The sequence below is a fragment of the Cuculus canorus genome, chromosome 2 (assembly GCF_017976375.1).
Source record: "Cuculus canorus isolate bCucCan1 chromosome 2, bCucCan1.pri, whole genome shotgun sequence".
Classification (NCBI taxonomy): Eukaryota; Metazoa; Chordata; class Aves; order Cuculiformes; family Cuculidae; genus Cuculus; species Cuculus canorus.
In genome coordinates, this window is record NC_071402.1 from 67,899,301 (window position 1) to 67,924,535 (window position 25,235).

Below are 25,235 nucleotides of genomic sequence, written 5' to 3' on the forward strand. Positions count from 1 at the left end.
TAAAGGAACTGTTTGATTTAATGCCCTAAAAGTTGTGAAATATCTTATTAAGGCAGAAAGATCATTCAAATTTTTATAGAAAACGGTGCCTCTTTTCCTAGAGAACCAGAAATTCAACTTAAGCGTATCATAAAGCTAATTTTTAGTATAAAAATCACTTTCCATAGCCATAATTTAACTTTGCAACGATAAGCAATACAAAACTTTATTCAGACAAGAAAAATCTTACATTTTATGTTCCAGTGAAGTAAACTATATGCCCTCAAATATCATTTTTTATTCCAAAAAGGTTGGGTTTAGGGTGTTTTTTTCACTCAACCTGAGTGTGGTAAGGCTACGTGTTCTGTCTGCAGGGAGGGAGAACGGGGCTTTTGTGTGACAGATTAGTCTGGTGAATACTTTTGTGAAATAATAAAAATAAATATGTTGGCTTGTCATTAAAAGAAATGGGTTGTCATTCCTTGTTTATTAGTCCTGCCTACAACCCAGGGTTACCTACTGTGTATAAATAGGTTCGCAAGATAACTTGATTTCCTGCTTCTTTGTAAAAAAAATTTGAAACAATTGGCTCATTTATAACACTTGTTAGGTTAAAAATTTCTTTTTGTATTTTTTCCCTTTAAATCTGTACTGAAGAGGCTATTCTAATTCTGGTTTATCCTAACACTGTCTATGAGAAAAGAAAGAACAGTGTATGTTAATAGCTGGTGCCAAACAACTTCACAGCAGAATGAGAAAGAGCCTAAATGAGCACGTATATATAAAAAAATACATTAACAAAACTAGAATGGGGTTGGTGATCACAAGAGCCACAGAATTGCTGGATACACTGTAGGCTTCTCCTGAAGCTTAATATAAATGTCTCTATTATAACATACACCTTACAGTGACACTGGTCTCTTTGTTCCCAAGTACAGCCTTGTGCAAAGATGGAGCGCTGTAATTAAAGGAAAAAAAACAAAGTAAATTACTATTTACAGCAAATTGAAGTAATACAGTGCTTATTTTTCAAAATGTGTCTGGCTCAGGCAACTTCACTTAATCATGCTTTCAAATATTTCTGTCACAGACATCTACAGGTTTGATCTCCTAGTAAGAGAGATGTTTTGAGAGCTCACTCCCTGCCTTTGCTTGTGGCAGCCAAGAAAACTTAATAAACTGCAGACATCTGTTCAAATTTTCACTTTCTCCTATACATTGCCAAGCAGGCAAGATACCTCACCTGATTTCCAGAGCCAAGACAAAAGGAGGAAAGACAACAAGCCCCCGTAATGAAAGCACTTGAAAAGCGTTTATTTTTGGATACTCTGTCCCAACCGTGGGACTCTCTCCCTGATGAGATCGCTGTGTGAAAAGGCACAGTGCAGCTTTCAGGCCGCACCCGTACCTTCTGGTGTGCAAGAAGAAGGTAGATTTTGATGCCTCAGTGACCAGATCTCCTTCCAAGTAGTTTGCTAAATTCCCACTGGCTAGGAACAGCAAAGCTGGAAGTGCACTAGATGGAAACTAGGGGCCACAATAATTGTACAAAGGCCTGCTGAGATTTTCCTAAATGCTTCCAGTAAAAGAAAAGAGTCCCCTAGTAACAGTGGTAAGTCCCACAAGAAGGACCAGTACACTATGTTCACTCATATATGAATAACACTTATTTTATCACATGAAGTTATAGATCCAGGTGCCCTAATGGAAAGAGGGCTTAAAAAAATACATCACTGGGTAAAAAACTTGCCATTTTTTCTTCAGATGTGACTTGCAGTTCTGTGTTGTCTCCAACATAAGGGGTGTTTTGTTAACAGTTAGAATCAGGATTTTTTTTTTATTATTTGGTATCATAACCAATACAAACACGATTATGCAAATTCCATCTTTTTTGTTTATGCAACTGGAAAAGAAAAGTGGAAATCAACTTAAAGAGCAATGTCATTTACCATTAAAGATGGGAAATTACATTGCTATGACAGGACTTTGTGAGAGAAAAGCGGGAGGGACAGATTCTGATCTCCTTTGCACATTTCTATATTTGTTTACTTATCCCCAGCTCAGTTATAATACTAAAATTTTAGGTGACTAATCACAACAATTATAAAAAGTTTAAAGCTTTCTGATCTTTTTTACAGTTTTCATTTTTAAAGGCTATGTAATATTCTACTACTAAAAAGATAAAATCCTATTGACCACTACCTGACTTCCTACGCATTTCCACTGCAGGGGGGAGTAATCTGAAAGCCCAGGAGCACAGAAGTAAAAAACTACTGGAGGCAAAAAGCTGTGTAGACCCAGCTATGGGAATTCAAGGTATAGCACTGGTTAACCAGGAAATGCCACAAGTATGAATCGTCTCTGTGCTCACGGAGTGCCAGATTTTGAGACGACTGAGTGTTATACAAAGCAGAACTGCAGCTACTAAGTTTATCTGCCCTCACTCACAGTGCTTTCTAAGATGAAGGCTAAAAAAGCATCTTCAAAATGTCTTGTGAGTTCTCAGATAATTGAGCTCACTCTCACGCAGACAGTGGGAAAAAAAATCTGGAGATGACAGAAAAAGCACTATTCTGTCTTCTATCAGAATAATTTGAGAGCCTCTGTCTTGGTGGAAGAAAACAAAAAAAGTGATGATATATTTTCTGAGGCAGCAAACCTGCCCCTGGATCACAGTAAAGAATCATTTCTTCCAGAGTCGCATTCCTGACAATATCTGCTTGAGAAAGGCCACATGAACAGTGTACAGCATAGGAACTAAAGAGCTATGGCTCAGACTGCAGGTCTCACCAATAACTCAGTATCTGGCCCGTAACAATTGTCACTTATTGTCAAGCATGCAGTGAGACATCTCCTGAAAACCCTCTGAGCAGCAGGTGATGCCTGTTTTGAGCCAGAAGCACCTCGGCATTCCACAGCTGTCAGTCTGGTGGGGTTTTGGTTACCCTGAATTTGTCCACTCACTTTCTGAGCTCGTCTAAAATGATCCCAGCTTCCAGTACCCTTTAGTTTTTTTAAAGATTATTTTTAATCAGCATTTTTGCATGCAATAGCCCTTAATGGCTTTATCTACCATGTATTCGGCTTGCCTCCCACTGCTAAAAGTCTTCTCCATAGATGCTAGCTTCATATCTCTCTCAAGCTGTACAAATTGCCTTCTTAAAATATGTTAGTTCTCCCTACAAGTCCTGCTTCTAGTCTTGAGAGAGGGTGAGCCAAATGAAAAGTTCAGAGTTAAATGCACCTCAGAATCTGCAATATTCCTTGCCCTTGGCTGTGCAAGAATCTGCAGCCGCTAAACAAGTGTTAACTCACAACTGGAAAGGTACCACTAAGCCCAGCTGAACCGCAGGGTTACTGTGAAGTAGAGCAGTGGTAACACCATGGAGGTGAACATAGGGAGATTATCCCACTTAGAGTTTAAATCTTTGAGTAGGAGCATGTATCTTTAAAGTAATATATAAATCGGACATTTGAGGTATTATTGGGGTTAGATGAGGAGCTGAAAGACATTATCAGTTATTTTGGATGACTGCAGAGCCACTGTCTTGACCCTGAAAAGCACCAGGTCAAGAGCAATACAGTGGTACTAGTTAGCAAGCAGGGGGAAGGGGAGAACCAAGCTGGAATTGCTCTGGAGTAAAATATGTTCTGTGTACACTGTACACATAACAAATGTGAGCCCTGAAATTTCATCCAGTCCTGCTTGCTCCCCAAACATGAAACAGCTCATTTTGACCTCTCTTATCTACACACAGCGGAGGGAAGTGTCAATTTAAAACGTAGGAAAATCAATTTTCTAATGCTTTCTGTATCTGTAGGCTACTTGGAAGAAATTGAAAACGTTATCAAAATTCAAGCTAAAAAAATATTTTGGCTAACATTTATTTTCAGAACAATGTTCCTGGCACAGGGGGAAGACATCAAATACGAGGGCCTCAGGATCTAAGGTTGCTAATTATGGGCACAGTTCTACAGTCAGTTTATTCTTTAGCATTCTCCTCTCCGAGTCACTTAACATAGTCTATATGGAATACTAGAGTAGGGAAAAGAAAAAACTGTACTCAATTATTTTAGGCTTATTTTATTTTTAATTTGCTTCCTCATCTTGAACTTCCATTGATCTGGGTACTCTGCTCCTAGATAACTTTACTTTCTCTATCTACACCTTTTATTATTCAAAGGCATGCGAACCATCAAAGCAACTTAAAAAAAAAATCTCATTTGGCTACTAAACCAAAATCAAATTATTTTCACTGATTATAAAGAAATTTTTACTGCTTAGTTACAAAGCAAATGAAAAGCTAATTTTAAACTTATGAGATATTGATCATTAAAGTAGTATATTCAGGTTTGTGTAGTAAGAGCCAGGAGCAATAATCAGTGTTTAAAATAACTGTTCAGAAGCAATTTCATTCAAAATATTTTTATCTCTGTTTAAGAACTGTGGAATGATTGTAACTGATAAGCTTGCATTTCATACAAAGCATTAAGCAATTGGAATGTGGGTGAAAATAATTTCCTTTTCAGGTGAACTCAACACATGAAAGTAATGGTTTGGAAAAAGCTTTTGGAATATTCCTAAAAAAATCTTAAACTGCTGATAAACAGCAATATCTGCTCTTGAGATTTCATTACTTTTTATGGAAAAAAAAAAAAAAAGCTTTTTTTGCAAGCCATTCAGACTGAAAGTATATTTTGGTATTTAGTACTAGAAGCATGTAGTCACTACTATAAACCAGAGTTTGAAATGTTCTGATCTAAAGAAAACACATAATTAATGTCACATATTACTTTTCTATAATGGCAGAAGACTGCTGAAGGACAGGGACTACATCAATGAACCTCCATGAGAAAAGCGGAAAAGAAGGAGTAACAAGACTTGACTGTTAGCAAATACGTTTCTAGAAAGAAGTCGGCTCCAGCTGGATATCTCTGTGATAAGAGAGAAGAATGAAAGAGGGCTCCAAAAAGCAGTGAAAACCAGGTCGGGGCAGAGGAGAGATGTAACTGGATTGGTGATGGAACGAAAAATGGAAACTGGTATCTATGGGAGGGCCCAGGGCATGGTAATGAGCAGAAATGGGCAGTTGGGTGAATGGATAGTGAGAAATGAAACAAAAAAACAGTGACTGCATGTGGACAAGGCAAAAAGAAAATTAATAAGCTACATTAAAGGAACTTTTGATAGTCCAGTAGCCTGAGGAGTGGCAGTCACACTTGTAGGTACAAGAGTTGTTTGATCAGGGAAAGGAACAACCAATCTGGTGTTGAGCAGCAGTGGAAAGGAGGAAGGCAGCATGGAGCTTTCCACATCCAGGCCTACCTCTGGCCCTTGCCAGACCCTGGACCAGGAGTGGGCTTCGTGTTACCCAGGGATGGATGAGCCAGTAAGAGTGGGCACGGAGAGGGAGGGAAGTGACTCCACACTGCATCCAACTGTGACGCAAAGTGTGCTCCACCAGCCCTTCCTTCAAACCAAAGAGCACATTGAGATGCTTATTGTGCAATGGCACCCTGCATTTTGTTTAAGGTTTGAACCTCAGATGTGACTGCTCCTGGAAGGAGGAAAATGAAAGCAAGATGAGAACATGAATTATTAATGTTTCTACAGCTTAGAAAGCAATAGCCAGGGAGCTGGCTGGAAGGGAAAGGCCCTACAATGGAGAAACTGGGGAGCTACGTGCATCACTCGGAAAAGGTAAGGTGTGGAGGTGTCATTTAACTACTACTTTTACAGCTCTGAAAAAAAAACCAATAATGATTCATCCTGATCTGGAGTATAAATGTAGAAATCAAGCATTGTGGAACTGAAGGCTACAAATTCAATTGCAAAAGCATCAGAAGCAAGAGAGAGACTTCTTGTGTCTGAAACATTTTGATCTGTGACAGGTCATACCAGCAAAGAGCTGGTCTGCCCAACCTCCTGGCATTTTTCCAGTTGTGATTTTTCTGTATGTGCACTTAATCACAGCTTAAATGCCTAGCTATTTTCCCTACCTTATTACCACTTGAGTGTAGCTAGTGATTTTGCACTTCAGAAGCCTCTGCCATTCTATATACCTCCTTACATGACCATCTATCATCTATTGTACTAAGATACTCTTACTGAGTAGCGTGCTATTTCAACCAGCCTGAGACTTATAGACCATGAGAGGGAACTGGGTAGCCATCAAAGAAACAAGGATTCTTGAAAAAGCATGAAATTTGATGAGCTTTCTTTCCTGCCTGTTATTTGGCATAGTAAACTTAGGCTGTGGAGAGGAAATGTGCACTCCTGTTTCTCCAGAGAATTTGTGTGGCAGTAGCTTCCTCTGCATCACTACACAGCCACTTCTTTCACATAAGGAGAAAAAAAAAAGGAATGCAATTTATAATATATGTTTTTCACAATAACTAGCAATACGATCAATAACTAGCAATAGAAATGTTCTGCTAGTGGCAAGGAACATTTTATGGTCCCAGCTCCATCAGCTGACATTACTAAGAAATACATACCATGGTTTCTTTCACAAGACAAACAATATTGCAGCAACAAATTCTTTGTGTTTCTTACAGGCTTGCTGTAATCTTTATTTTCTTTCACATTTTATTTCCTAAGCTATAAACATATGCTTTGTCCTATCCTGCAGCACATCTACAAAACTTAGCTGACATTTTAATTTATAATTCTGCTGACTCACATCAGTCCAAACTTGCTAACGAAGCTTTGGGAGTGCCTTAAGAAGAAGAAATATAAACTCATCTGTAAGTAACATTCTGTAAATCTAAATCGTCTCTGGCCATTCGAGTTTAGCATTAAGACCCTCAAGAAAGATCTTTTAGCTGTCTCATGATTAAAATCAAAGTTCTCTTGGCTCAGTGTCAGTATGGCTAATGCCATGTATACTTGTATAAAACGGCTTGGCCTCAGGCAGTCAGTGCCCAGACAAAACAGAATCTTGTGTAGATGAGCCCAGAACTGGTATAGGAAATAAACAGGGGTGCATGTGATCCCCAGACAGGTTGTGTAACAAGTTTACTTTAAAACATTCTGCCTGTCGTCTCCATGTCAGTTCAAACGTGGTTTGTAGAGGCAGAGGTCTGGAAGGTACCTCAAGAGGTCTTCTTGTCCAGCCTCGTTCCTTAAAGTAAATTTGCTAAATTTATGTTATTCTTGGCAGATATTGTCTAGGCTTTGGCACTTTCATCACTGCGGACCTACTAACATTGCGCACACAGCCCCAGGAAATAAAAGGTTAAGATTAAGACCATCATTAGGAGCAGTCTGATATTCCCCATTGTATGTCACTCAACAGTGTTCTTGAATGCTGAAAATTAAGGACCACCAGCACATCAGACATTTGCATGTTATATTGATGACTCAGACATGATGCCTATACTACATAACGTCTTTCTCTTTACAAATATTGATGTAATCAAATATATGACTGGCTGACTGGTCATCCCCATGCTAATTACAAGCAGCTTCCCATACTCTGTGTCCTATATTAATAAAAAGAAATCTTAGTTTCCCTGTGAAATTCAACGAACTAGCTCACCAATCCATTAACATTATTCCAGTGAGGGTTTTAACACATAGCTGCCACTACTCTGTAGACTCTTCAGTGAATTATTCTGATATCTTGTGAATATGAATGTATATCAGTTCAAACAGACAGAGAAAAAGAAATCTAAGTGGTTGGCAAGTGGCAGTCTCTGCACATAACTATGTTGTTCTCATGATTATTTACCATTCTGTTAATCTATCAACAATGATCTTGGATTAGCTTCATGAACACTGAGGTAAGTGCTGTACTGTGCTGAGTACAGCATCTGTCCCTACAGAAGGCCATGAGAAACACCTACACTTGATGACGGTTCTCCATTGACAACTACCCATGTTACCTGTTGGGTAGTCAGATTTTAATCTATTTAACATGTGTTTTATTGACATAGTAGAGTGATAGCATTTTTTAAAATCAGAACAGCATGTTGTAGAAAGCCAAATGCCTTTTAAATATCTAAGTGCCTCACACTAACTCATTTACCGTATCAGCTATATTTATCATCACCAATGAACAAAACCAAGCTTGTTTAATAAAGATCTATTTTCCATTAAACCATGCTGAGTGGTATTAATTTCAGTCTGATTTTTTTTTGTTACTTATGAACTACTAAGACCACAGGGTGTTCTCTTAATTTACAATGGCATGACACCCACCCTACCATATCCCAGGCCTTGTCATGCACTCTCTTGGAGTCTCAAGGAAACGTGAGAGGCACTCTTATCATGGAATTTTCACCCATTTTCTAAGATTTATTGAAAGCAGACATGGCTGAGGATACATAATATCTTTGTTTGCTTTTTCAGGTCATTTGCGTGCAGGTTTGGAGAATCTGATGAAGGTGTGGGTTTGTTTTCTTTACTCTTTTGAAGAGAATCTTTAATCTCCTTAGTTGCAAATCGCAGTATGTATCACAACACATCATTATTTATATTCTAGTCTACCAACACAACTAAGCCTGTTTTAATAGCAAAATTGGTTTGGTCTAGCAAATTATGAGGCATAATTAAAAGGAAAAAAAAGAGTTTTGACTATTTCTATATGTGAGGTCATCTGCCGTGGAATCTAGTGGGGAGAAAATAAAAGTCCACTCACCCAGTAACATTGTTCATGGATCTAACACACAAAGGAACTGAACACAACAGATAACTACTGGATTTTTACCAGAAAAGGAAGCAGTGAAACAATAGTAATTCTCATCCTGTCACAAACTAAGACTTAAGAAAACATATACAGGGAAAAAAATGTAACCAAACAATGTTATTGTTTGCATTTTACATCAGTCTTACATAACTCTTAATGAAACAAAAGAAGCTTCTTGCAAGGGAAGAGTTAAATATGTGCACAACTGTTTGAAGGAACAGGACCAATGTTGTCAGTAATTTGCTTTATATTCACTCAGAGGGGGGGAAAAAAAGATAATGTGTTTATATAGAAAAGTTAAAAATGTGATTTAAAACTCAGGATAAACTCTAAATGTATTGTTTCATGTTGCTGCTCATCTTTTAATGACCTGAATTTTGGCAATTTTCTAAATGACAAGAGTATCAACATGGAAAACAATAATTATCTGAAAACACTGTAATGATACCTTTGTTTTTTTAAATAAAACGATGTCAAAATCTCTGGTATGTTTCATTTCTTTAAAAGGGCTATATTCTGGAAAACAGTACAGTACCAAACTCACTATAGCAAAAACTAGGATGAGGGCACTGAAATTCAACTATGATATACTTCAGGTATGAGTAATAAATTACTCCTAATGAGCCTTTACAGCAGCTGATACTTTCCATTTTAAATTTGTGCTGTACATCATGAACTGGGTTTTTTTTTGTATTTCTAAACTGAATCCACAGGCATTCTTCATTTAACAAAAATAAATAAATAAATAAATCCCAATTATATTCAATGTTTCCTCAGTTCTAGAGAAAAAATATTATTAACATAAAAAAAATTAATACCAGTGTATATTTTCAAAAACTGAAGCAATTACTAGGTTTTATTTTGTGACACTTTTTCCAATAAAGTACACAATTCAAATTTATTTTTGAAAAGAAAAAGTCATCAGCTCAAAAGCCTCCTTTGCTCGCTATAAGCAACAAAGTTCAAAACAAACACCATGTCAAATCAGTCTAGATACACTTGTAATCATAAGGGTGTTTTTATTGTAAAACAGGCAGAGCTGCCACGTATGAAATGCTGAGGGTCCATAACTGGAGCTGCACACCTTCTGACAAAGAACTACTCTGCTGGATTTGTTATTGTCTTTGAGGTTGCAAAATCACCCAGTTTCAAGAATTTCCTATGAATATAAGTGCTGCTATTATCAGGAAAATTACTTATGTTCTGATATTAGATTTTAAATTGTGGATGTCTTGAAAGCAAATAAAGCTTTTTTTTCTTTCTCCTAGAGAAGAAGAAGGTAGAAAAAATTGTAAACCTTATTTAGGTTCCTTGGATTTAATTTTTTCTGATTTCATGGGGGGAGGGAGGGGAGAATCCCACTAGCAGTGGTAATTGCATAAATGCTATAGAAAAAAAGGAATGGATGAATAAAATAATTCAAGCAGTGACGTTTACTACCTGGACCAGATTAGTTTGCTGCAAATCTAATTTGCATGAGATAACATTAAACATAGGGGAAAATGTAACTAATGCCCAGAACAGCTTATAGGTATAGAGCTCAACTACCAGTAAAAGAGTGTGAATAAGTGAAAATAAGGGAATTATTATTTAAGGCTTTATATTTAAAGAAAGAAGTAATATTGAAGATGTTACTTTTCATCTTCATTTAATTTCCTTTCCCCATGTCTTGGATTACTTTTACACTGTGGAATTTTGCATCTTCCAGCAGGTGATCTAAGAACCTTGTGGGCATATATTTTGATCCATTATAAAGTTCTATGCACTTTATTAGAAATTAATGTGATATTATGAATAATCTCAATAGCAGTAAAATCTCAACACCTCCAAGAGATCAGCCTAGGTGTACTTCTTATGCACTTATAAGATTACTTATTCATCATGCCTCTATTGAATACAATAAAAAATAAGGTGCATTATGTTAGAAAGCATTTTATTGTCTTCGTCTGTATCTCATTTTATGCCTAAACTAGTAAATGGACTTCTTTCTAATGACATAGCCATGTTATTATCAAAGTGCATATTGTACTGCCCAAGATGAAAGCAGCATGTTTGGAAATCCAATTACAAATTCTTTCAATCAAAAATACTGTGAATGCATTTGAATATTTTTTGACCTAAAAGAATTAAAACTACAGGTATACTATGTATTTAACATGTAGCTGGTTTTTTCAACTTTCCATTTATTTCTAGGTTCACCTGAAGACACAGCTAAGTCAAATTCAAGTAACTTTGGCAGTTCTGAACATAACATTACTTTTCCACAACAGGAAAACTACTCACTTTTTGCACATGGTGCCCATGAATAAAACACTTCAGACACTAACTGTTCAACCCAGAATTTGAAATGCATCTGTCGTTGTCAGGGATGGTGATTCTGTACTGCACAAATCAAAGAAGAAAAGGAAGAAAAGGCATTAAGGAAGCTTGCTTTTCTTCAAATGCCAATGTACAAAATTAAAGCTGAAGTGAACACCTATTTTAAGAGGTAAATGTGTAAAAATAACAATTTGAACACCTAAAGATTCAGCTCCAAGTGATGGCCACATCAGCATGTTCAGTCTTAGAGGAAAATCACAACCTTCCACCTGCTGGCCCTGACAAATTCCAGCAGGATAGATGGACAGGCCACAGATTTCTCCTTCCTGGTAATAATGCTCCTGCAAACAAGATTAGTCTCTCAGTTACATTTTTTCAACTCCTTATATTGTTTTCTATTTGGATTGCTGGTAACATCTTTGAGTCAGTCACTTCTTGAAACATTTTTTCCTATCACATAAAAAAATAGAGAAAACTTTTGCCTTATCCCTGAAGATAGTAGCAGACTTTCCATTTGTTTTTCTTTTTACACTCGAACTGGGTATAAAATAGTTAAGTCATGATTCACATGAACTATTTTATATGTTGTTTTTAAAAGGATGTGATCTGAGCCCCTAAAGGTGCACATTTCTCTCCTTTAACTCTAAGAGGAGCCAAAGATGAGAAGTGCAGACGCTTGCATGAATACTATCCCACTTGCCTCCAATGACATTTGAGAAGGATGAATCATACAAAAACAAGGACTGAAGCAGTTTCAAAGAAGCAGACCAATCGTAAAAAAAAACAAACAGCCAAAATAATAAAGATCGTTAGCTACAACAGGGGATAGACAGGCAGGAGCAGAGCAAAGAGATGATACTTTGCAGGTGCTGATACTTTCAAAATCTCCCCAGCGATGTCTCCTTAAATAGGTTCCTCAGAAAAATTATTTGTTGTTCTTAAATGGTTGCTTCAACACAAGTCTGGTCATGGAGCAGGCATATGAGGGAGATGTGGGAGAAGCCCTGATGGAGGGCTTCCTCTTTTAGAAGATTTGGCTTCTGGAAAAAAAGGCGGAAACTTGACCACAGGTTTCCTTGATTCTCTGAAAGTATCTAGTGTTCAACCAGGCTACTGCCTAGACCTCTTTTTAGAACAGGGCATAAGTACTTACATTAAGGGTAGGTTTCCACGCTGCAATTTCTTTATGAAATATTTGTCAGTTCTCATGGTGGCACCATGTAAACTGCAAAGCCAACAGAAGACCCTCAGCCCTCTGCATTTTATGCTCTCAGCATTGACCTTAGATATTTCAGTGGAACTCCCTTTAACCACTCCTACTTAGATTTGCTCCTATTTTAAGATGCAGGCCCACATTTCTTTGCCTGATCTGAAGGGAAGATAATGGATCTGATTCCTCTGATGGTGTGGTTTACCTCAATTCCCTCAACTCTCCACACCTCACAGCTTACTTAGCTTTTCTTAAGCTTTCCTGATGGTAACAAATCCAAATAACTGTTTGATACAGATTTTGTCATCCCACACTCACCAGCATAAATGAGTTTGTTAAAACAACACTGACCATTAGACTAAACCCTGGAGCACTTCCCTATTAACAACCATGTTCCATCACAGAAACATGCTATTTTTACTAGTCAATTTAACTGATTTCCAATCCAAGCAATATTGTTTTCATAGCAGAACCAGTTTGTTTCTTTAGCAGTGCATAGGAGATTTCTGAAAATCTAAGGGAAAAATAGCTGTACCTATGAAAGCCAAACACATCAAAATCTGAAAATTCAGTAAATAGAAAAGAGAAAAGACCATGCAATTTAAATTAATTCTCACTCTCTCCAAAAGCACTGTCTTAATTTTTTCCTTCTCCTTACCCACTACCAGTAGGGGCAAAGTAACAAGAAAGTCAGCAGAACCAATGTGTGATTAATGTCAAATGACCTATTATGTTGCACATCTCTCTAAGATTTTTCTCTGAATGTCTATCTTCTTCTGCATGTAAAAGTCAATCATAGAATCATAGAATGTCCTGAGTTGGAAGGGACCCACAAGGATCAACGAGTCCAACTCCAATCACACAGCTGAGGGAAAAGGCTGTTTGGATGGACCACTCACCTCCTCAACTCCCTTACCTACTACAATGTTTTCTTGAAAGCTGCTGCATCTGGCACAATAGCAGAGATTGGGTTCTTATTTAAGGATCAGTATGAGAGATGTAAATGTAATACAATGTCACAGTCCTCTGATGGAACAGACACAGCATCAATACATTCTGCATTTTGTCCAGTTCTAGCCACCTTATCTCAGAAAAGAAGAGTGGGGAAAAAAAGACTTGACAAATATAACTGGATGTTCAGAAACAACCTCACATTCTTCTTGAATAGCCTATGGAGACCTTCAAAAAAATCCAAGGTCTGCTGAGGCAATGATCTTAGTGTGTGGTAACGATTTCATTCCAGCACCTTTTGTAAATTATTTTTTTTAAATATTTCACAAGCACAATATTCCTCATATACTATGTGTCTGCAATGCTATTCTGACTATTTGGTTGTCAGCAGGATTAAGTATTTCTTCTATTTTCAGTATCTCAGAAACACGACCAGTAAAGCATCATTGGCTCCACTAGAGAGAGCTCTTGTGCTAACATAATTATATTAATAAATATAATTATTTATTTGACAACAGTGAAATTATCTAGGGAGAAAGATGTGCTATACACAGACAAGAAGAGTTAGCAGAATCTGGTGTTGGATGACCCGTGTTTCTATGGCTTACCAAATACATGCTGCAAGATATTCCCTTTGTGTTCACCTTTGGAAAGTGTTAACATAGAATGTTCTCCTTTTGCAGGAAGACTTTTTCAAATTACCCTGGCTGAGAAAAAAAAAGAAACTAAAATCTCCAAAATAAACAAACAAACAAACAAACAATACACACCCAAAGCACAGACTATGGCTTGAAACCAAATTATGTCTTCCTAACAAGCATTTGCAGCTTTCTTGACTCAAAGGCCAGTGCTCAGCATAAATTCAGATATTTTGAAGTTGTTAGAGTGACTGTAATCCTATTGAAATTCCATTGAGAATAAGCACTTAAATGGGTGCATAATTGGGTTCAATATGCTGAGGTGGGTCCTGCAGAGCCCTAGGTGCACATAGAGCTGAGGCAGACAGGATCAAGATCCCTGCTCTGGGCTGTTTCAAAGAAAAATGTCTGAAATAGTATCACTGAAGAAGTAGGAAGAGATTAGGAAAGTTTTGACCTAATCCCAGTGGGGTTTAGATTTTAGCTATAATCATTCATCTGTCCTAATCCTACAAAGTGGCTTAATACAGAAGAATGGAAAGAGAACTACTGAAGCATGCACAGAAGGTACAGAGAGGACTATTGATTGAAGGAACTAAGCTTCCTTTTCTACTCTGTTTCCCACTGCAATTGTATCTAGTTTTATGCTTTCAAATCTTTATTTCTTTGTTAAAAATGCAGAGTTTGGTTTTGCTATTTTTATGGATGTCTGGGGAAGAAGAAGAGCTGAATCGTAGCCTTACTTGCCTGAAATGTCCTGACTTCAGTAATACTTTGATAGAGTACCAGATCTAAGATCTAAAACTGAACATACATGGCCTAAAAAGCAAGAATTTTGCACAACCTCTTACCATATAGTACACCAAAAGTCCATCTGAGTGTCTCTAATAAATCTGTAGCTTTTTGATCAATAGGAGAGCACTGTTCTTTCAAAGGAAGTGTTAAATTACCAGGGCACTTTACTCCCCCCACCCTCGGGTTCATCACTGCTACCCCAGTTTTCACTTGCCAAATATCTTTGAGTTGAAAGGCTGCTTAACCCGTGACATCCCACTCACTCTTCTATTTTTTTAACTCCTACTTACCTCAGTGAAGACTCTGGGGAATCATCATATCAAAAGCCTGTCTTAAATACACAAGTGCTTTGGGTATCTGATTTCCAGTTGAATCTACTATGTTCTCCTAACAGGTACAACCATTGTAAAACAAACTCTCTCATTTGTTTTTTTTTTTTTTCTAAAGAGAGTCATTAGAAATTTTGTTAGTGCATTGGCACAAAATACAAATTTCTTTGGCCAATTGCTTCTGCTCAGGTATCCTCTTTTAAGAAGTATTAGCAACACATATCACGTATATTAGCCCAATACCTTTAAATTTATTTTTTACAGTCTAATATGCAAAATCATAGCATTTTTCCTGGCTCTGTATATGAAGATAAAAGAATGTGACAGCAAATTACATATATCAAATTATTCAATCATTTAAGAATTACTATTAATTTTAATTTCTTTTGTATGAATTTTTTCACAAGTATACACATTTATCTAGATACCTGAAATATGTCTTTCATACCTGTTATTCTGATGAGTTCTTCTAACCTACAGATCAGAAAAGAAAGCCCAAAGTCTGTTTTTCTGTGTTTCTACTATTCACTAAGCTGCATAATCTTGTTGCTATGTGAAATTAGCACTAAAGATCTCTGTGCAAAGCAAACCCTGACCCATATTGTACATGAGTTACAGTAAGACAGCTACCTAATCACAGAAAACCAGGTCATATATCCCCTGCTACTATTCGTAGCTAAGATGTACAGATAATTCCTCCTTCACAGGGATGCTTTGTTGTCAGCTGTTACACAGACAGAAGTTGCAAATTCTTTATTTAATATGTTTTCACCTTGATACCTTTATGTGTTAAGCAAGTTACATTAAATAGTACTATTAAATGCAGCTTAAAGGAGAGGTTTATATATGCGGTTATCCACTGGAGAGTCAAATGTGAGAACTACCAGCTTTATTATTCATCCATTAGGCTAGTCTGTCATTTCTCAATCTTAACAAATTGTTCTGTGAAACTGCAGCGTTAAAGGATTTCGATCTACACAGTGATTCAATACTCAGAAATGGGATATACTGACAAAAAAAAGGCAAACAAATAACAAAATAAATTCAAAGGCAACTACTGTTTTCTCTATACACACCAAAACCCCTGTCTTTGGGGGTTTATTTAGCTTCCTCAGTGTACCCTCAAAATTCACCACAAGAATCAAAATGCTGGTACAAAGCAAACAGTCAACTCATTTCCTAAGCAAAAGTAAAGCAGTTAAATTGTTCCAAAACCACTACAGAAAACTACTGATGCTACATTTGATAAAAATTACAGTGCTCGGCCTCTTCCAGAAGTTTGTAAAACTGTCATGCTTTATTGAAGATAAAGGCAGGAGGAAAGCACAATGCAGAATATTAACAACACTTTCAGCTTCAGACAAATAAAACATTTTGGTTTAAGGCTTGAGCTTTTTATTTTCCTTTGGTATTGTGAATTATAGTTTATCTTGGTTTTGTCATCTTTTTGAAGTACGGTATGTGGTATGTTAACTCTATAACTCCGAGCTTTTTTCTGTTAATGTGTTGCTGTAAAGTGGCTGTTCTTGATTTAGGAAAACATACTTAGTCCTAACATAAACTACTTAATTGATTTCATTGCATGTCAATTAGATTTTAAAATATATCAAACCATAGTTTACTAAATTTATTTGTGTGTTTGAAATAAGAAAATAAAGCATGTTTTTACTGTTGTGGTTTGGGGATTTTTTTCAAGCATCAAAATTTTATTAAAACTTTATTTTCCCATCAAAATTAGTGAGATTAGATGATTTGATGTAGATATTGCATGTACTGAACTCTGAGATACACATCTGTATTTTGATTTTAAAACATCAAAATATTTTTAAGATTGAAATTGTGTGCTATTTACAATGTGAACCAGACAATAAAAGACAAAAACTCTTGGAAAGATTTGCTGAACCATTTCTGTATTTAAATGTTCATCAAACTGTTAAAAAGAAATCTTCATTTCTTTTGAGTGTGAGTACTCAGAGCACGCCATGTCATCTCTAATGGAAAAGTCAGGTCATTTACTCAGGTATGATGCAGTTGCTACTGAAAAAAACATGATGATTTGTCTCTTTTTATTACATATTATTCAGATAATGCTAAATAATTAAGTTATTTAGCATTGTGGAACTTGTGACATTACCAAAGTAAATAGAGATGGTAATAGGAAAGGATTTGGAAGATTTTTGCTTAGATTTTTATTATTCCCAAAGATTTCACAAAATAAGTCTGGCAGATACAAATAATTTTCAAAACTGTTAAGACTTCATTCAATCAAGCACTGAAATTCTACCATGTTATTCTAAGAATATTGTAAGAGAAAAGACAGAATAACATTTAACTACACACCAGAACTAATTTCCAGATCCTTTATAGCTAGGGTTACTCTATAATCTTCAGATAACTTTATGATTTAACTACAGAAATTACCTGGTCACAGAAAGATAAAACACATTTAAAGCAGGATTCAGCTCTGGACTCTGAAACATCACTTGAGGTGTTTCAATAGATGCCTGCACACAGCCAGAGGTGAGTGGTCTCAGCTCCCTCAGAATTCAAATGAGATTTTGCCAACACGACCAGTAGTGTCTGAAGCCCCAGGGCAGGTTCCTACTACAGTCTTGATGTTACAATATTAGTATACCTGATTTTTTTTCTCACTGTCTTTTTACTACTCATAATTGCATCTTCTTAAATCATATGAAGTTCCTGCAGTTGAAAAAGCTTCAGCCATTATATACAGTTAGTGTACTGCTCTCTTTCTTACCACCTTTCCTTTGCAGTCACCTCTTGACAAAGCTGTGCATGTCTCAGTTTTATACACTGTCTCCATAAAACAATTTTGCTTCCTATTGTTTCCATCTGGAATATTTTTGTCTTTCTCTAAATTTCTCTTAGGGTCTTTTAGTAATGTGAAATTCAGAACTGAAACAATATCAGCTGCCACCAACAAAGTTGTATGAAGTGTTGTTTATACCTAGGAACTCTTCCCAGGGCAGAAAACAAAACACAGGAATTAGAACTGACAAAAAGCTGATAGTAACTGATGTGCCAACTATATTACTATCATTTATGTTCTGAATTTTTATCTTTCCAAATTGTCTATAAGAAAGTAATTTTCGTTCCTAAGAGGAAAAGATTGCCTTAAAAGTCACATGTATCTACTTTCTGCAGGAAATCCATTAATTAATCTTTATTCTGTTCACAGAAAATTTTCCCAGTTTCCCTCAGTTTTGTTTACCATCATAAACTGAAATTATCTGGCATGGCAAAAAGACTGTGTTCAGTCATTGCCTCACAAGCTACTAAAGTATCCAAGGTAAAATTTCAAAACCTTGTAAGTAATTTATATACCGAACCCAAATGTTCAGAAAGTTATGTGACACTTCCAGTATTTCAATACAGGAATTTAGATGCAGACGTTTAGTGGATTTTTAGAAACTGCCTATTTTCTGTTGCTTTCCACAGCAATTCAGAAGCTTCAAGCTTTTGAAAGCCCCAGTAAGTATAAGTAGTCCCTTGAGGTAATTTACAGCACCACGTTTTGTATCAGAATTCCGCTACTTCGAAAACAGAGGTTCCCTGCTATTTCACTATATAAAAGATGCTACTGTGACCAGACTTGTTTTTCTAGCTACATTTGGCTAAGATACACCTCTGAAAAGACAATCACAGTACTTTATTGACATTTCTAGATCAAAATATTGCAGTGAAATCTATCCGAAGCGACATCTTTAAATTTATTCTCAGACTGAAAACTCATGCTCGTATTAGAGGTTTATTTTATAATGCTCTCCCAGCTCTTGTCAATGGGTTGTGACATCTACTTGTAGATGAACTTTAAGACACTGCTTTTTACCTGTGCAGCCCTGATTCACCTTTTCTCCCTGAGACACTGTAAGTTTTCCCAGGACACATTCCTTCATCTGAGACCTATGAATACCTTTCATTTCAAACAGAAGAGGTGCAATCAGCATTTTCTCATCAAAGACAGCTGCACTTTGGAGTAATATCCTCCATTGGCTCAGAATAACCAGAGACTGTAACTTCCTTCTACTTAAGGCACGCCTAGAGTAAGGAATCACCTTTAGAGTTTGCTTAGCAATAATTTCTAATTTCAAAAACACCAGCTTATAGTGATTTTTATAGGCAATGACCCAGGAAATGTGTTACAACTTTGGCTCTGTGATTATTCCTGTACTGTGTTCCTCGCATAAACAATAGAGCTAATATTGGAACGCTTTTTAAAATAAAGGGAAATTATTAATTAATATGCCTATTAATTATTTGGGAAAAGGTGAAATCCAAGGTGGCGTATTCACAGATGTCAAAATAATTTAGGTTACTGAAAACCAGGAAGAACAATGTGGAATTCCAGAGGCACTTTAAAAGACAGACAACTGCACAGCCTGTCTGCAGTTAAAACTCCATGTTAACAAAGGCATGTTAATGTACAGTGAGGGGTAAAACATTCAATATGATCTGAGCTGATGATACACCTTCATGAAGTCTAAATGAATAGTAATCATTTGAGAGTCAGGCATAGGAGACAATGAGTCATTGTTGGCATCTCCATTAACATGTTTATTAATTATTTGTGGATTTGGGGAGCTAAATTTTAAAACGTATTTTAAAATTTATTAAGATATTACTTGAAAAATTATATAATACCCTCATAAATTAGATTCTTTGCTTTTGTGTTAATTGCTCCTAAACCATTTTATTCCCTTGCACACTTTTCCTTTCTCAGTTCTATAATTTACTCACCTTTTTAACATCTGTTTTAAAATTTGATTGGAAGATCTTCCAGACAAGAGTTATATGTTGTGGACAACAACACATTACGTGCTACTACAGACTAGTATGCTTTCATTTTGAATGTTGTGCTTAATTCCAGATACCTCATTTAAAATAAATAATAGAGTGCAAATGGAAGGTGTTCACAGAGCATAAATGCAAATGCAATGATAGATCTCCTTGCAATGAAAACTTGGTCAGGATTCTTTTCTGTGTTGAGGAAACATGTAAAGGAGAAATAAAATAATGCATGCAAAGGCAAGAGCAAATTGTGAACTCTTATTTGTCTCCTCATTGTAAAAAAAAAAAAAAGCAAAAAAAAAACCCAAAGAGACAGTCAATAAAATTAAAGGAAAATTAACGACCTAGAAAAGGAATTTCATCCTTTCTTTTGTGAAGGGACTCATTGCATACAGTAACATACAATTGAACCCAACAGTTCAAACATGAACAATGTGGAAAGGGGTCATTCAGTTTACTGAACACAGCACATAAAGACATCTAACATTATCTAAATTATTATAAGAGGTCCATGTGGCAAATACGATGGAAAACATACAGAATACTTGCACCGTTCTGAAAGTAGATGGAAACAGCAGAGACACTCAGGACATCTCCATAGGAAAAAAAAATTCTTTAAAGACAGAAACCTTCTTTCTTCAGTGTATAAACCAAAAAGTGTTTGACTAAAATTAGAATAGATAACTAATAGGAGGTTATTCTGACATATTGTACTTAATTGATACATAATGGCCAGTGCTGTGAACAGATTGCTCTTGCAGTGGCATAGTATTATTATACATCATTCCTTCGGTTTTCCACAAGGTACATGTATCTCTTGCTTTTACTGCTTATCATAACTTATCATATGATTGTGCCCAGTTTGATGACAGAAAATTGGACAGATGTTTTTTCCAAAAGAGAAGTAAATTTAATGTTGCCACCAAAGATCTGAGTGCAGACCTCTTCTCAAAGTCTACTGGGTAGAATGAAACTTATTATCCTACCACACTGCCTGTGAGTTATCTTTAAGTTCTTATTACAACTGAAGCTTAAAGACTGAGTGAAATATTTCAGTACCAAATAACAAGGTATGTCTCATTGTCTTTTTTATTATTATTGTTTATATATAATTATGGGTACAGTTTGATGTCACTGATTGCACACAGACACATCTTTTTCTTGGCATCTCCAATTCTTAGTCCACAGCCCCCTGGTGGGTTGAATATTGGAAGTAAGTTCTTTCCCTACAGATACTACATGGCCAGAAGCCTGGTTGGAACTTGTCATGATTATCTAGTCACTCATAATATTGGGAAAGAGTGGAGTAACATGCCTGTAAATACAGCTTCTTCTCCAGTTCCATACTCAGGCATTAAAATAGGAGGCCTCAGGAGGCCTGAGGATTTTTCCCCTCAACTTGCCATTCACTAATATCAATAATGGTCACTATCTTCTATATTCAATCCAATCTATACTTTTGCACTTAAATCCTCTTATTTCTACAGCTGAGGTCTATCTTTAACCCAACTTTGCCAGTGGCTTCCAAAAAGCTGGAAAATCCTTTCAGAAACAGATCTGGGGGAGGTCACTGGGGAGTACTCTACCAGTAAGAGGAATAATGTTTTCTGTCTTTTGGGAAGTGTGGCAGCTTTGGGGCTTTCATTTAGCACGACCCCAATATGGCCTATCTTGTGTCAATGGGAAATATATTACCAACCTGATTTGCCTTGATGCAGTAGCCTCAATTCTTTTGTTGATAGATACCAAATGCACTTTTCTAGTGAATGCCGGCAGGCAAGAATCACAGCATGACATTAGCGTGTGGCAAGTTCAAAATAAGCGAAAGATGACACTTCATACAATGAATGAATATGTTGGAACTCCTTGCCACGGGATGCTGCAAATGATGACATGCAGAGGAAGCCAAATAGGAATCAGAAAAACTAATGCAGGACAAAAAATCAGGGGTCACTAAACACAGAGGTACTAATTTTAACTCACATCCTGATATGAGAATGGTTGAAGCTTGGCAGAGCATCATTCTAGTCTTACCTTGGTGCTGCATTTTATCACAGACATCCTCTGTGAACCCATCAGAAATAACCTGTGGACACACCTCTGCTCTCTTCTTGGGACTTTTATATTTATTATTAAAACATTTAATTATTAAAACATTTAATTTGGAAAGTAAGCAGGAGTTTGGGGCAAAAGAATTTAATGTATATTTTTCAAATATAATTGTTTCATAAAACCATTTTACCAGATGTGCCCACTGTTCCCTTTCTTTCCTTTTTGTGATCAACCTTTGCTATTTCTTTCCTTTTCTATCCATATCCTTTTATATTTTGATTTGTAATTGGTCTTTTCCTGAAAGTACTTATTAGTCATATTGTAAATCTTTCATTGTTTGTACAAGTCCTGTGCACAGGCAGGCCTTGAACTCTCTGAAGTCCTGTAGGCATCTCGATTTGTGTAGCAAATGATTGATGATGACAAAATGTGATGTCATAATGACTTCCATTTTCAAACTGTGAAGTGTTCGTGCAACAGCTTTGAGGATAAATGTTTCAGTTGAAAATAAAGAAGAAAAAAACTCAAAATAATGCTTCTTATTGCTTGATAACAGAACCCCAGAATTCAGGGAGAGATGACAAGCGTTGCTTGCAAAGAGAAAGTGCAGTGAATTTTACTCCATAAAGTCTTGCAGCAGAAGAATCCATCTTGATATCTTTATAGGAAGGGCAGATAAGGTCTTACAGATACAATTTTTACTCTAAGACTTCAAAAAGACAGAAAGCCTGATGTTCTCAGTGGTTGGAAATAGACTCTCAAACAGATATATATATTTTTTATTAAAAATTGCAACAATTTCTGTAAAAGGGTTGTACATGATTTGGGCCCCAGGGATGAAAACAGCTTCCACACAGTTTTATGAAACTACAAACTTAAAATCATGATTATGGAAGTATTTTAAGAAATAAAAATTAAAAGCAAAAATAAGAGATCTTGTTATAGTGCTGTATAAATCTGAAATGAACCAATACGCTGAATACTGTATACAGGTCTGATTCTATCCTCCATCTCAAAAAGCTGGAAAACATACAAGATGAAAGAATCATCAGAGTCATTTCACATTAAAAGCAATGGAGAAGAGGGAATGTTCAGGACACTTCCCTGGGGACATGCCGGGGCTAGGCAGGCTGTCAGCTTGCAGATCCAGGAGCAGGATCAGATCCAGTGACATAGCCAGGACTTCACCATCTTGGATTTAGCGCTTGAACCATGAATTGCAGAGGCTGACAGATTATTCTAGAGAAAAATCTTTGTAGCCTCCTCCTGTTCGTAAACACTCCACAGTCAGCATCTGCCACTATCGAAGACAGGAACAGCCCAAGAGAACCATCCTTACATTATAGTCTTATAATGAAAAAGATGGAGAAGGGATGGAAGTTGAAAGCACGACTCAGCCCCTTGATTAGGAATGGCATCGGCAGGACTACACATCAGACTGAGATGCCAGAATCATTTCAAAAAGGCTGTCTGCTTTCCAGATGGAAAAGTCTGCTTTTATCTGGGAATGGTACAGTAAAATGTTAATTTTGCATACTTTTAATGCTGAAGTAGTCAGTTGGTTAAACCAGGGTGAGGTGATTAACTAGAGTGTGAAAAGGTACAAGAATGGGAAGAAGAGCTTCTTAAGTTGTATAATGAAGTTATCCATCACATTGCCACATAGGACAGCTCCTTTACACCTCAGTATAAAAATTGGCTGGCTCTAGAGATATGATTTTACCTGAAGGTAAACAAATTAGTAACTCACTGAGATGACTATAAGTCCTTTTCACAGAACCACAGATCCACTTTTCTATAGAAAGAATTATTTACTACTAATTCAGTCTATCATAATCTCCTCCTCTCCCTTTACAAAGTCCATCTGTAAACAACCACTGCTTATTCCTCACATCAGTTAAATAATAGTTCCACGGTCCAGAAATAGTATAAATGACTCTGAGGTGCTCAGATCTATCCAGAACAACTTAACAAGCACCTTCTTCAAACCAGAATGTCCGAACTCAACTATCTTCTCTGAGGAAGGAATGGACATAAGAAGGGATGTAGAGAAGGAAACAAGAGGTAATGAAAGCAAGATGAGCAAGCACTTCCTTTTTCAAAAATTCCCCTTATCTTTCTCATCTCAAAAAAACCCACAAGTCTGTCTAAAACAGACATCAAAATAAACTAAAAAAAAAAATATCCTTCACATTAAGATGATATGGAAGCAAGCAGCAAGGCATCCATGTAGAAAACAAATATCTCCATTATGTAATTAGAAAATGAATTATCTGTAGCATTCCAAACATTTACTTGAGTATAAAGCAATATTCCTCAAATAGAATGTGCATGTTTATACATATTTTAGCAGCCACCTCTTAAAAGGCTCCGCAGTAAGCCTCTTTGGGAGCGAAAACAAATTCCCCTAAAATATTCTGAAGCAATCATGAAGAAATAAATCCTATGCTCCAGAACTGTTCCCAGAGAAAGTGGATCAAGGGCAATTTCTAAATGTATTTCTCCCAGCTGTTTCATAACCTAAAAGGAAGATTCCTTCATGGAAAACAAGAGTGCACTCTGAGTCCAACCTAATCCTGACACCTTCAGGCTAAGAAAATGCATGTTGTTTGAGCAAGTATTGCAACTTTCAGAGAAAAAGGAAATGTCATCCTTTGTTATTGAGAGGTTGCTGGTCTACAGTGCATTGAAATTTTTGCACATTCTGCTCCAAAGTAAAGGAGCCAAAGCAGTGGCAACACCTCTGTGCTTCCAAGTTGATAATTGCAGTGTCTCACTTGTCTAAAAATTCCAGTATCTCAGAGTCTGCTTCTAGATTCTCAAAAGTTGAGAAGGGACCATAACATATGCTCAGCCAGGAGGCCCAAATGCTAGAAAACATTTTCCAGAATAGTCCTTTCAAATGACAGTTTAGAAAATTAGTAATTATGACTGAGCCTTCCAAAGAAAGGACGGATACAGCCTGATGAGGAAAGGGTGGTAAACAAGAGATTAGTGCGATGGTTCTTCAGGATTATAAGGAATCTACAGATATTAATGAAAATGAAATCTTGGTTGCAAGGTCTTGTCTGATTGTCAGAGTAGACAATCTACAGTGACAAAACACTCCTTAATCATGCAAGGTGGATATATTGTTCTTATCAAAATGGAAAGGGTAGATTAGGGAACTGTTTATGTCACCCAATGAGCAGAGAATTAGTGCCAAAAATCCTGCAGATAGCTTATCAAAGTTTTATTGAACAACTTTGTGCTTTTGGAGGTAACAACTCTGGGCAAGATAGTAAGCCATATTCCAGTGGTGGAATCTCTTTTCCAAACAGGACCATGTCTGACAAACTCATCGCTTAGATTCTTAGGAGTCAAATATTCTTGATGTTGAGCTCTTGTAAATGTATATGTCATCTGATATCAGGTATTGTTACTCAGAGCTTCCAAGGAGTAATTACATTTAAATAGATTCAAT

The 25,235-nt window shown here is 36.5% G+C and overlaps 1 long non-coding RNA gene across 1 annotated transcript in view; it reads right to left on the reverse strand.

The window, feature by feature from the left end:
• Positions 1-230: 230 nt before the first annotated feature.
• Positions 231-25,235, reverse strand: part of LOC128851449 (uncharacterized) — a 37,043-nt gene continuing 12,038 nt past the window's right edge. The window contains exons 2-3 of the long non-coding RNA XR_008448836.1: positions 10,953-11,051; positions 231-937 (exon numbers count right to left, since the gene is read on the reverse strand). This is a non-coding gene — a long non-coding RNA (uncharacterized LOC128851449). The remainder of the gene's footprint in view (positions 938-10,952; positions 11,052-25,235) is intronic.